The 14348-nt window shown below is 38.5% G+C and overlaps 1 protein-coding gene and 1 pseudogene across 2 annotated transcripts in view; one reads left to right on the top strand and one right to left on the bottom strand.

Annotated features, from left to right (window-relative positions):
• Positions 1 to 14348, top strand: part of Mipol1 (mirror-image polydactyly 1) — a 272162-nt gene that overhangs the window by 20516 nt on the left and 237298 nt on the right. The window lies entirely within an intron of this gene.
• LOC127687311 (thymosin beta-11-like) lies at positions 6782 to 6915 on the bottom strand (annotated as a pseudogene).

Below are 14348 nucleotides of genomic sequence, written 5' to 3'. Positions count from 1 at the left end.
TATTATCTTGGCAACATCATGAGAAACTTGTGGATTACCATGGAACCCGTTTAGCCAGCAACACACTTAGATGTAAGCCGCTTCCACTATTAGAGGCTTTGTTTGGTATCAAGAAATAGCCAGTTGGGACCCTGTCTCTCTCATTATATGGTGATTTCATTTAGATCATCTTCATATTTCTATATTTTCCTTTCCTAGTGAGATCTAGCTGGACCCTTCAGTCTCCTATGCTATTTTTACCCTCTATGGTTGTCATTGACCTGACTGCTAATATCCACTTGTAAGCAAGGATATACCATGCTTGTTTTTCTGGGTCTGAAATAACCAATCAGGATGAGGTTTTTCTATTTACATCCATTTGTCTGCAAATCTCATGTTATTATCATTTTAAATGCTTAGTAGTATTCCATTTTGTAAATGTACCACATTTTCTTTATCCAGTTTTTGTTGAGAAACATTTAGGTTATGTCTAATTTCTGGCTTTTATTAATAGAGCAGCAATGAACATGGTAAAGCTAATTAATATCTTTGGTAGTATAAAGCATCATTGGGTATATGCCCACGAGTGTGCTATAGCTGGATCTAGAGGGAGAATCAGTGAGCATCTTCCTGAGGAACCGCCATATTGATTTCTATAGTAGCTGTACACCCACAATGAATGCGTGTTCCTTTCACTCCACATCCCCAACAGCATGAGCTGTCATTCATTTTATTGATCTTAGCCATTCCAAAAGGTATAAGATGAAGTCTCCAGTTCCATTTGTGTAAGAATTTCATGAATTCATTTTTTTAAATAGCTGAATAGTACTCCATTGTGTATATATACCACATTCTGCTAGTGCATAAGAAATACAGAGGGGGGCACTCTCAGCCAGCCATTGAACTGAGCACAGGGTCCCCAATGGAAGAGCTAGAGAAAGGAGGAGCTGAAGGGATTTGGAGCACCATAGGAGGAACAACAATATGAGCCACCCAGTACTCCCAGAGCTTCCAGGGACAAAACCATCAACCAAAGAGTATACATGGAGTTATCCATGGCTCCAGACACTTAGGCAGCAGAGGGTGGCATTGTTAGATACCAAAGGGAGGAGAGGCCCTTGGTCCTGGAAAGACTTGATCCAGTAGTGTAGAGAAATACCAGGACAGGGGAGTGTGAAAGGGTTGATTGGGCAAGGGGAGATGGCTTATGGGATTTTTCGGGGGAGGGAGGAGCCAGGAAAGGGGACAACATTTGAAATGTAAATAAAGATATATCTAATAAAAAATTTAAATTAGATTAAATTAAGAAAAAAAATGAACTCTCAAAGTAGGTTTTGGTTTACATTTCCCTGATGGCTAAGAATATTGAACATTTAAGTGTTTCAACCATTTGATTTCCTCTTTTGAGAATTCTGTTTAGGTCTTGTCTTTGTTCACCAATGGCCTTCCCTGGCCTCTCTCTGTGCCAAGCCTCAGGTACTCTTCATGACCCCTTCATGTCTTCAAAACCTAGGTGACTCTTACACAGTACCAAGTCCAGCTGCAGCTTGAGGTACTGCCTCAGCTATCTCTGGAACACACCTTCTTTGTGCTCTCAGAAAACACTTCCAGAAGATTTCATCTCAGTGATGCTGGACTCTTAATCACTGCTAATTTCTTAGCTCCAGCTAACCAGCATCTATTGTCCCAGTAGTTTCCTCCTCCTCTTGATTAACTCAGAGACATGGCTGAAGCTGTCAAGTTCTGCTTCTTGTGGGGCTGGAACATGCCCCCACCCCTTATTATTACATATTACATATTACTTTTCTGTTTTCCATCTCCTTCATAGCCTAAGCTTGGCTGTCCTGGAACTTGCTCCATAGACTGACTTTGAACTCAGAGATCTGCTTGTCTTTGCCTCCTGGGATTAAAGTTTTATACTGTGATGCCTGAACCTAAACCCGCTGGGTGGGATTTTGCTCCAAGGTCACTACTCCCCGAATTCAGTTTAACATCCTTGAACACAGACAGGATTCAGTTCCATTCCAATTCTTGGTGTCCCTTTAATACTCTAAACATATATTTTGTATTTTTCCTTTCTCAACTTGCTCCTTTTCATTTAAATGCTCTTCATAAGAGTGAACTTCAGTAACCATACAAAAGAATTAACACCAGGCTGTTTTGAGACTTCTTTTTTTCAAAGCAGCAATTAATCTAAATCTCTTTACCCTAGCCTCAGGCAGAATCTTTGGGCAATGGCCAAAAGCAGCCACATTTCCCCCCAAAATATCACAAAAGCAGTCTCTAGGCCACATACTGAAACTCTTTGAATTCACTGAATGAATGGTCTTGGGCCAGGTTAGCACAGTTTCAGATCACTCACTTCAACAAAGTCTTCCTTCTAGGACAGTCCATTAAGCCCCACTTAAAGCATTCCACTGCTTTCCAAATCTGGAAGTCCCCAAAGCCACATTCTTCCAAACAAAAGCATGGTCAGGCCTATCACTGCAATACTCCAGTCCTTGGTACCAGCTTCTGTCTTAGGATTTTACTGCTGTGAACAGACACCATGACCAAGGCAAGTCTTGTAAAGGACAACATTTAATTGGGGCTGGCTTACAGGTTCAGAAGTTCAGTCCATCATCATCAAGGTAAGAGCATGGCAGCATCGAGGCAGGCATGGTGCAGGCAAAGCTAAGAGTTCAACATTTTCTTCTGAAGGCTGCTATTGGAGAACTTACTTAAGCCCATGCTCACAGGGACACACAAACTCCAACAAGGCCACACCTCCAAGTAGTGCCACTCCCTAGGCCAAGCATATTCAAACCATGACAGGTCTGTACCCCATTTTTAGCTTATTTGTTTTCTTGATACCTAGTTTTTTGAGTTTTTTAAATATATTGGATACTAACCCTCTGCAGTTGTGTAGTTGGCAAAAATATTTTCTCATTCTGTAGGCTTCTGCTTTGTTCAAATGACAATGTCTTTTGCTGTGCAATGCCTCTCATGAGGTTCTGTTCATTAATTTTTGATCTTAGTACTAATGATGTTCTGCTTAGAAAATCTTCTGTGCAATGAGTGTATTTGCCATTTGTATATAAAAGGGCTACTGATTTTTGTGAGTTAATTTTTATCTACCTACTTTGCTGAAACTGTTTATCAACTGTTGGAAGTTCCTTGATGAAATTATTAGGATGGCTTATGTATACCATTATATCATTTGATAATAAAGATACTTAAACTTCCCCTGATCTCCTGCAGTTGTCTTGTTGCTCTCACTAGAACTCCAGGAACCATATTGAATAGATATGAAAAGAGTGGACAAACTTGGTTTGTTCCTGATTTTGGTGGAATCGCTTTGAGTTCCTCTCCATTTAAGCTGATGTTGGCTATTGGCTTGGTATAAGCTGCTTATTATGTTTAGGTATGCTTCTTGTATCTATGATCTTCCCAGGACTTTTATCATGAAAGGATGTTAGATTTTCAAAGGTCTTCTCTGCATCTAATGAAATGATGGATTTCATATGGATTTTGCCTTTCAGCCCATTTATTTAGTATATTACATTTTTTCACTTTAAGCATGTTGAACTATTCCTGAATCTATGATGAAGCCTACCTTGCTCATAATGGATGATCTTTTTGATGTGTTCTTGGATTTGATTTGCAAGAATTTTGCTGAGAATTTTTGTATCCATGTCCATAAGGGAAATTGATCTGTAATTTTTTTCTCTTAGGTCTTTATGTTGTTTGGTATATGCTTAATTCTGTCCTCATCAAATGAATTTGGCAGTGTTCCTTCTATGTCTATATTGTGGAACAAGATGGGGAGTATTGACATTAACACTTCATTGAAAGTCTGATTGAATTCCACACGAAAATTATCTGACCCTGGCCTTTTGATTTAACATTGGTACGTAGTGTGTATTAAGAAAGGTATCTATTTTTTAAAAATTTCCAATTTAGTTGAGTAGGTGTGTAAAGTATATTCTTAGGATTCTCAGGATTTACTTTTTGGTGTTTGTTATGTCCTCCTTTTTATATCTAGTTTTTTAAAATTTGGATTTTTCCATTTTGCCTTTTAGTTAATTTGGATAAGCATGTTTATCAGTCTTACTGTTTTATTTTTAAAGAACCAATGCTTTTTTCATTGATTCTTTGTATTTTTCTATTTATTGATTTCAACTCTAAGTTTGGTTATTGTTTGTATTCTACTCCTTTTTAAAAAGATTTATTTATTTATTTATTTATTTATTTATTTATTTATTTATTTATTATATGTAAGTATACTGTAGCTGTCTTCAGACACTCCAGAAGAAGACGTAGTATCTCTTTATGGATGGTTGTGAGCCACCATGTGGTTGCTAGGATTTGAACTCAGGACCTTTGGAAGAGCAGTCAGTGCTCTTAACCACTGAACCATCTCTCCAGCCCCCTGCATTCTACTCTGTTTGGGTTTGATTTTTTTTTTTTTCTTTTTAATTCTATAACTTTTTGTTGTGCTACTAGGTTAGTAGTTTGAGATCTCTCCAGTTTTTTAATGTAGGCACTTAGTGTATGAACTTTCCTCATATACATTTGGATATATTGTCATTCAATTTTAGAAAGTCCTAAATTTTTACCTTAATTTTTGTCTTGACCCATTTTTTTATTCAGTGGTAAGTTTTTCACTTTCCATGAATTTATAAGCTTTTTCTTGTTTTTATTCTTATTGATATCCAGTTTGGTAGATACTCATGGTGATCAGATAGGATACCAGGTGTTATTTGTATCTGTTGAGACTTGCTTTGCATCCAAGTTATGTGGTCATTTTGGAGAAAGTTCCATGAGGTTCCGAGAAGAAGGCATATTCTTTGTGTTTGGGTAAAACATTTTGCAAATGTCAGTTGAGACCATTTTTAATGTTTGTTATCTCCAGCATTTCTCTGGTTGGTTTTTGTCCATATAGCATGTCCATTTGTGAGAGTGGTTATTAAAGTCTTCCAGTATCAGTGTGTGAGGGTCAATATGTGATTTAAAGTGTAGTACTGTTTGTTTGTTTGTTTGTTTGTTTGTTTTGGTTTTTCAAGACAGGGTTTTCCTGTATAGCCCTGTCTGTCCTGGAACTCACTTTGTAGACCAGGCTGGCCTTGAACTCAGAAATCCTCCTACTTCTGCCTCCCAAGTACTGGGATTATTGTTTGTTTGTTTGTTTGTTTGCTTTTGGTTTTTTGAGACAGGATTTCTCTGTGTAGCCCTGGCTGTCCTAGAACTCACTCTGTAGACCAGGCTGGCCTGGAACTCAGAAATCCGCCTGCCTCCCAAGTGCTGGGATTAAAGGTGTGCACTACCACTGCCCAGCTTTTTGTTTGTTTTTTAAAGAGTTTTTAAAATAAAATTATCCCACTTGGGATGACAGTGCTTCCCCCATGGGCCATAGATTTTCTAATAAAGCCCAAAATATCATGCATAAGAAACTCTCTTTTGAGTTGTTGATCCTAAGTCCAAGATCAATATAGACTGTTTCTACTGTCTTTGGTTGCTTCCAACTGGTTGAAGATAAGTCCCTATTGTTGAAGACACCATGTCTTTCAGATGCAAGATACTGGGGATTATATAGCAAGTATGTTTGTTTTTTTTTTTTTTTTTTTTCTCTTTTTAAATTCTTCATACTCTAGTAAATTTCTTAGAAAAGAAAAGTGGTCTTTTGGCAGCAGCACAGCAACACCAACTATCTGCTGTTACACTTGATTCTACAGAATTTAAAAATTGTCTTTATTAAGAACATTAAAACATAACTAATAAACCATGACTTAAATGGGAGTCTAATGTACTTCATTTAAATGAACTTTTAAAGGACTGTCTGACATATTTCTATTGTGGAATAACTAGGAGAAGAAACAGGCTTATGTCTATAGAATGGTTTTACTAGCTGGCCTGTTGACTACCCTGGGTGGTCTGCACCCCAGTGTAGCCCCAAGCTTTTCTCAGGGTCAGCTTTTAAGCACAAAGAAAACAAAAACAAAACAAAACAAACAAAAACATTCTGAGTTGACATACTTCAGTTAACAGGAACGGAAGCAGAACTACAGAATCTAAAAAGCAAGGTTAGTACATTTAGAGACATTCTCAGAACTATAGAATTTGATGGGTTAGATCTCAGTGCTGTCTGTGTGGTGAGTTTTATGACCTGAATGGAATTTCCAGCATACAGAAATTCTGTTATGCTAAGGTCTGGGCTGGGGGTGGAGTGGAGTGGGGTGCGGTGGGGGTGGTTCTTTTCACTTTCCTTTTACCTAGATTGAATCATCAGGTGCTTTTCATAAATCAGCATTGGATTAGTCTTCATAATTAAACAAATGAGTTAGTTGCCTTTTATTTTGGGAACTTTTGGAGAAAGTAATGGCATTCTTCCTATGGCCTGTTTATTTTTATTACTGTTTGCTGGGCCTTTTTTTGTTTGTTTCTGTTATTCCTCAATTCAGTTGGTATTTTCTCTTCCTTATTTATTCCTTGAGTTGCCTGCATAGCATATCTTTGTGGTGGGCTATTGAGCATATCTCTGATTTTTTTTTCTTTATTTGGCGGTGGGTGGGGCTACAAGGTATATTTTCATCAGTGATACAAGAGGTTTTCTATAATATCACAGGATAAAGGAGTTCAGCAGTTCAATTAGTAAGAGGTCTCCCTTCAAAGACCCACATATTGGTGGCCTCGGTGCCTGGGTTCACAGTCCAGCTTGGGGCTCACATCTATCTTGTCCATAGGTCTTCCATAGCATGACGGGGTCTTGGAGGTTCCCTGGGTCAGGTGACCTGGGGTGGAAGAAGTCCTAGAATCTAGGCTTTTAGGACATTTTACTCCACTTTTCCTGCTCAGGAGTCTCTTTGCTTGGCAGGATGTGCCTCTCCTGCATCTCTGTTTTTGTCAGCTTGGATTTTTGAAAGCTAGGATTTCCTCCATGTGAAACTTGTCTGCCATTTTCATACCACTGGTGGAAACTTTCCCAGCCCAAGCTCCAAATGCTCTCCCACTCATGTTGCTAAGACAAAAGACAGGCAACTCTTTTTTCTTTCTTTTTGTTTTTTAAATTCTCAGGATAGCTTTACATGATTTGGTACAGAGATAATTGTAATGCTGGCAGTTGTTGCAGTGGTGTAAAGCAACCTAAACTACATCCAGACTTAGTCTCAAAATACTAAAACAACAAAACTATTATAGGACCAGACTTATTGATGGAGTAACTCTCACAAATAGTGTTTATTAGCTATATGGGATGGAGTTATAAACATTTCTATTGTGGGTCTAGGGTCTGTTAGTGATTCACCCGTCTGACCATTAATTAAGTTTTAAACAAAGAAAACACTTTTATTAAAATGCTGGTACAAGGTGTACCCCAGGTACTTGAGAGTCCCAAATGTATCTCTTAGCCACACTTGTAGTGGGAGTATAAAGCAAAGAACATAAAGTTACATTCTGTTACCTGCAACAAGAAAGCTACATTGTTTTGTATATCTTAGCTATCTCCAGCAAAGGAAGCTTCTGTTTACAGAAGCAGAAACAGCAGTTAACCTTATTATATTACATAAAAAAATTCTTTTGTTAAAATTGTTCAAGGCCAGGCAATTACAAAAACAGCCCTTAATTTGGAAGTCCAGTTTTGCTTTATAGTTCTCTCAAGCACAATAATGTTAAACTTTTAAACATAAAGTTAGTTATCAGCAAAATGTTAGCCAGCACATTTCAGAGTTGAGTACATGTAGCAAGTTGCAGTGATATAGCATGTACAAGAACATCTCCTTCTGCTAGTAGTGCTACAGATCCTAATATACAGCATGGCCTGGCGAAAGGAAACAAAGGCTTACGAGGTTGGAAAGTGACAGTTGTGAATTGTCTCATTGCCACTTTTGTGTCATAGAAGTCTTTCCAGGAAAGTCATTTTAATTCCTCCCGTATTTAAACTTTGGACAAATGGAGTTAGTCTTGAATGTTATTTTCTCCCATTATTTTGAATAAGAAGTGTTTTAATTGTTCATGCCAGTTTTCAGCAAGACCATGACAGATGTAAATAAAGAATATATTGGTCAATGTTTCATAATATTTTATTTCTTTGCCCCTTCTATATGTACACAGTCATAAGAAATATGTACAGGTAGATGACATTAATAAGAGATTCTGGGTTGCAAGCCTTCTTTCTTTGTGACTGAAATGCTGTGACTGCATCTGTCTGTGGTGTACAGTGTCATATTCCAGTACAAGTGTGACGAGTGAGGAGCGGAGCAGAATAAGTGGTGCATGCATCACAGCAGACATGTGTTGTTAGGGCATCGAAACTGTCTTCATTAGCTATTTTGAAATATTCATTATCAGTTCTCGTTATTCCACTCTGCGGTAGAACACTGAAGTTAATCTTCCTATCCAGATGTACCACTTTACTTCACCTCTTAGAAATTTTCTCTTTTCTTTCTTTTAATGTTTTTCTAGGTTCTGGTAAGTGCTTCAGTTTCTTTTTCTTTTCTCTTTTCTTTTCTTGTCTTTTCTTTTCTTTTTTCCTTCCCCCCCCTTCCCCCCGCAACAGGGTTTCTCTGTGTAGCCCTGTGTAGCACTTTACTTCACCTCTTAGAAATTTTCTCTTTTCTTTCTTTTAATGTTTTTCTAGGTTCTGGTAAGTGCTTCAATTTCTTTTTCTTTTCTCTTTTCTTTTCTTGTCTTTTCTTTTCTTTTTTCCTTCCCCCCCCCCTTCCCCCCCGCAATAGGGTTTCTCTGTGTAGCCCTGGCTGTCCTGGAACTCACTCTGTAGACCAGACTGGCCTTGAACTCAGAAATCTGCCTGCCTCTGCCTCCCAAGTGCTGGGATTAAAGGCGTGTACCACCACCGCCTGGCGGAATGCTTTAATTTCTAATTCTTCAAGAACTTTAGCTTTCACATATACATAGGAACACATGCATTTTTGTCTTTTTGTGACTGACTTAATTTCACTTAATTTAATTCCACCAATGATGGTCCAAATGACTAAATTTTATTCTATGTTATGGATGAATAATTTTATTATATATACAAGATATATAGTGTATTTCTTTATTTGTAAATATTTACATTATAGCTACAAAGCTAGCCAGGTGTTTATCACCGAGTCTTTATACATTCATCCAGTGGGAAGCACCTAGTTTGTTTTTCTGTTGGTGTTAAAAATAGGAGCTCCAGGGCACTGGCCACCATCCAAAGAACACACATGGAGTGACCCATGGCACTGGCCACATATATGGCAGAGGATGGCCTTGTTGGTCATTAGTGGGAGGAGAGGCCCTTGGGCCTGAGGGTGGTGTTTGATGCCCCAATGTTGGGGAATGCCAGGGAGGGAGGACTGGAATGGGGAGGTGGGGGAGCACCCTTTAGAGGCAGGGGAGGGGGATGGGGTAAGGAGTTTCCAAAGGGGAGACCTGGAAAGGGGGAAACATTTGAAATGTAAATAAAGAAAATATCCAATAAAAAGAAAAAAAAAAGAATAGGGCTGTATAATACATGTCAGGGTGCAGATACCTCACAAATCTGATTTTGTTTTCTTTAGCTATATGAGAAAGTAGTACTAATTTGTTTTTTGAACAGCATATAAAATTCCCTTTCTCTAAATTTCCTTTAGCATCTATAATTTTTGTCTTATTGATAGTAACCATTTCTGACTGAGATGATACAATGGTTTTTTTGCATTTCTTTGATAAGTGATGGTTTGATGTACATATCAGACAGAAGATGCTGTGTAATTAAGACCATCTGCATTTTGGTTTTCTTTTAAGCACTCGAGTGAAACAGCTCCTTGTTATTGTTTTGTTTGAGTCTTTGCTTTGGAGGGAAACATTCTGAATGCCTGTCTCTACACTGGCTGATTTTTTAAAACTCTAGTTCCTAAACTCTTTTTCGTCTTCTTTTTTTCTTTTTTTTATTCGATATATTTTTTATTTACATTTCAAATGATTTCCCCTTTTCTAGCCCCCCACTCCCCGAAAGTCCCATAAGCCCCCTTCCCTCCCCCTGTTCTCCCACCCAACCCTTCCCACTTCCCTGTTCTGATTTTGTTCTATACTGCTTCACTGAGTCTTTCCAGAACAAGGGGCCACTCCTCCGTTCTTCTTGTACCTCATTTGATGTGTGGATTATGTTTTGGGTATTCCAGTTTTCTAGGTTAATATCCACTTATTAGTGAGTGCATACCATGATTCATCTTTTGAGACTGGGTTACCTCACTTAGTATGATGTTCTCCAGCTCCATCCATTTGCCTAAGAATTTCATGAATTCATTGTTTCTAATGGCTGAATAGTACTCCATTGTGTATATATACCATATTTTTTGCATCCATTCTTCTGTTGAGGGATACTTCGGTTCTTTCCAACTTCTGGCTATTATAAATATGGCTGCTATGAACATAGTGGAGCATGTATCCTTATTACATGCTGGGGAATCCTCTGGGTATATGCCCAGGAGTGGTTCCTAAACTCTTTATCATGATGATTTTGTAGTTTTTTTTTTTTTTTTTTTTTTTTTTTTTTTTTTTGCTGCTTCTCGGCTGCTTTCATCTTTTCTTCATGAGTGATTTTTATGCAGTAATTAGATGTGTGTGTGTGTATGCAGGAGTGGGAGTGTGTGAAAGCCAGAGGACAACCTTGAATGTCACCCTTAGATATACCATCGACCTCATCATAGATTCATTGGCCTGAAGATCACCAGTTAAGCCAGACAGCCTGACCAGCCTGTCTCAGGGGCCTTCCTGTCTGGACCTCCCCGTTCTGGGAATGCAGACTCCTGCTGCCAGAGAGTAGCAGCTTTTTATGGGGTCTGGAAATTAAACTTAGGTCCTCATGTTTTTAAGGCAAGCACTTTGCCACATGAGCTCTGCAGGACATGGGAGAGCTTTATGTTACTTGCTTTTTATTCCAGTAGCAACCACAAACAGGTTTGAAAAGGTGTGAAATAGCTACAAGGCAAGGAGTTAGAGCTGGAGTGAATAATTGAAGTAGTTCATGCAGTGCTCGATAGGTGTCGCTGTTTCCCGTGAAAATTTAAAAGATGAACTTTGCTTCATTGGGTATATCCTTTGTACACATTTTGGAAACTATAGGTCTGAGACCATTTTTAAGTTTCTGTCTGTCTGTACTACTCAGTGTATACCTAAGTTATACTTAGAAACTGTTCATTAATTTCAGGTAAAGTCCCATTCTCACTGTATTAGAAAACAGCATGAAAACAATTTTAAGTTCATTAACATTAGCCACCGTCTACTTCCAAAATTTCTCATCATCCCAAATAAAAAACTTTGTGTCCATTTATAGTATTTCCCCAATTTTCTGTTCTCTAAGTCCTTACTAACATCTAGTCTAAAAACGTCTATAAACAATATTTTCCTTTTGAAGTATCTCATATAAGCAGACTCACAATATTATTTGGCTCTTTGTGTGATTTTATATTTTTGTCAACAGCATATAAGTTTATTTTCTCCCAGTTCTTGCAAATATTTGTTTTTTGTTGTTTTGTGTTTTGTTTTGGTTTGTTTTGGTTTGGGTTTTTTTTTGTTTTTTTCAAGACAGGGTTTCTTTGTGTAGCCCTGGCTGTCCTGGAACTCACTCTGTAGACCAGGCTGGCCTCGAACTCAGAAATCCGCCTGCCTCTGTGTCCCAGAGTGCTGGGATTACAGGCGGGTGCCACCACCGCCTGGTGGTTGTGTTTTGCTTTTTAATATCAGTCATCATTTGTGTATGAGCAATGTCTTATAATTTTTGTTTGGTTTTCCCTAATAGCTGGCAAGGTGAACATGTTTTTAACGTACCTTCTGTCTTACTAAGCATATATCGTCATCATAGAAATATTTGTTAAGTCTTTTGTATTAGTCATTTGTTGTTGAATGTTATAGTGGTGCATTTTGAGAACTTTCAAGTTGTTGGGGGGCAAACTATTTTTGGTTGTTGTTGTTATTTTGAGACAGGGTTTCTCTGTATAGCTTTAGTTGTCCTATAACTCGCTGTGTAGACCAGGCAGGCCTAGAGCTCTCAGGCTCTTGCTTCTGCCTCCTGAGCGCTGGGATGGATTAAAGCACCGCCATTGCCTGGCCTATTCCTAACATTTGATCACTGAAGTTTGTTAAGTTATTTTATCTTTACCCAGTATTTTAATTGACATTTTCCTGAAAACCAGAGAATTCTATAGTCTTTGAGGATTGTATCTGTAATGGAACATTTTCAGATTTTAGCTAGGATAGCTTTCAGCCTGGTCAGTGAAAGCTGAAAGACTTCTATCTAGATGAGCATACTTTTTGTCTGGAATATGTCGCTTTCTAAAATATCTGCGTACTTCCTGGGTTCCACGTTTGTTGACTTGCCGCAGCCGCTTCAATGTTCTCTCTGGGCCTTACATGCATTAGAAGTTTTTGCCCTGGACCCTGTAGCTCTGTCATGACCTTGTATAGGAGCTTACTGCTTTTCCCACATGAGTTCTGAGTTGAACAACATCTGAGAGAACAGTTAGCACAGGTTTGCACAGTAATTTACATCTCCGTTGTACTTTGCTTCTTACTGTTACAGCTAACGAGTTACTTCAGGAACAGTGGCATCACTACACAGAGAGAACATGCGAGAAGATTCAGTAGGAAATGCCATAAAACTTCCTTATGTATTTTTCTTATATTTTGATTATAACCTTCCTTCCTAATTCCTTTCAGAGTCCCTACCTCGCTATCTACCCAGCATCATGCTTTCATGTTCTCTCTCTCTCTCCCTCCCTCCCTCCCTTTCTCCCTCCCTCCCTCTCTCTCTCTCTCTCTCTCTCTTCCCCCTCTCTCCTCCCCCTTCTCTCTTTCTCCCCCTCTCTCTCTCACTCTCTTTTTCTCTCTCTCCCTCTAGGGGAAAAAAAATATTCTCTCCAAATACCAAACTGAACAAAAAGCATGTATGTGCACACATATAAACACACACACTATATATGTATATGTATATATACACATATATAGTGTGTCTTTATACATGTATATGCACATATATATGTATGTGTACACACATATACATACATACATATATACATTTAAACAGGAATAAAGACAACAACAACCACAAAAAAAAAAAAACCCCATGAGTCTATTGTTGGCCATCTATTTCTGGGCATGAGGCCAGCGCTGGAGTATAGTTGATATACCCAGTGACATACCAATAAAGAAAAAAATGTTTTTTTTATTGCGATATAATATCAATTGCAAATTGGTGTGATACCCACATTCATTCTCAGTGCTGGGAGTTTTGTTGGTTTGCATCTGTGTAAATCTTGTGTATGCTGTCAGTTTCTCTGAGTATATGTGTGAATCTCTCCTTTTGTATTTGGAAGACGCTGTTTCTTTGGAGTCCTTGGAGTCATCCACTACTCCTGGCTCTTAGAATCTTTCTGCTTCTTTTTGTTCATAGCTTCCAGAGCTTTGAGAAGATGGGTTTGAAGACATCCCATTTTGGGCTGAGTGCCCTCAAACTTATTACTCTCTCCATGTTGTCCAGTTGGTGGATCTCTGTGTTAATTACAGTGCAAAAGGAAGCTTCTCTGATGAGTTGGGTAATATTCTGATACATGGGCACCACAATATGCCACTTTATCGTTATGTTCCTATAGTAGAATAATAGTAGTAGGTTTTTTCCTAGGGGCCATGACCTATCTGAGGTTCTGGCCACTTTAGTGGTTTCAGGTACGAGTGCCATGATATGGAGCACTGTTATATCAGAATGTCTTACAGGAATGTTGTTGTTGGAGGATTGTAGCTGGACAATATTGTCGATTACTCATCTCCTCTAGTAGGATGCAGAGCACCTTGCATCATGGACACTAGACAACAAACAGGGCTGAGACTTCAAGTAGGTACCAGCTCAATTCCTCTATGTTCAGTGACATAAGTAAGTGGTGTCTTCAGAAATAAGACCTTATCATCCATCATTTACTGGTTGTAAAGAGTAACCAGTAGCCTTGGCAATGTAGCCTTGGTTGTACTGTGCAGTTTAGGGAAGTGGGTCTATGAGACCCCTTTGGCCAGCTATTCAGCAAGCTCCTAAACCTGAGAGTTTTCATTGACAGCATTGATGTCTTGTTGGGGCATTGTCGCCCACTATATTCCTTTCATTCACATATATATTTGGAAGCTTCTACAGTGGAGGGATTCCATTTCAGAAGGCCTTTAGTGTTAGTTGTCCTGCTCATATTCCCTGCTTTACTTTGCTCTACTGCTTTCTTCCCTATTAATCCTCCTGTTCTAGTTTACTGCTTATCTCCTCATAACACTGTCTTCTAATTCTCCTTCTTTCCCACCTGATCCTTAACTAGGAACCTCACCCCTGTTGTTAATCTGATTGAAACACACATTCCTAAAGCTTATAAGTTAGCATCCATATATAT

Source organism: Apodemus sylvaticus, chromosome 6 (genome assembly GCF_947179515.1).
Source record: "Apodemus sylvaticus chromosome 6, mApoSyl1.1, whole genome shotgun sequence".
Taxonomy (NCBI): domain Eukaryota; kingdom Metazoa; phylum Chordata; class Mammalia; order Rodentia; family Muridae; genus Apodemus; species Apodemus sylvaticus.
This window is presented reverse-complemented; position numbering and strand designations above follow the sequence as displayed.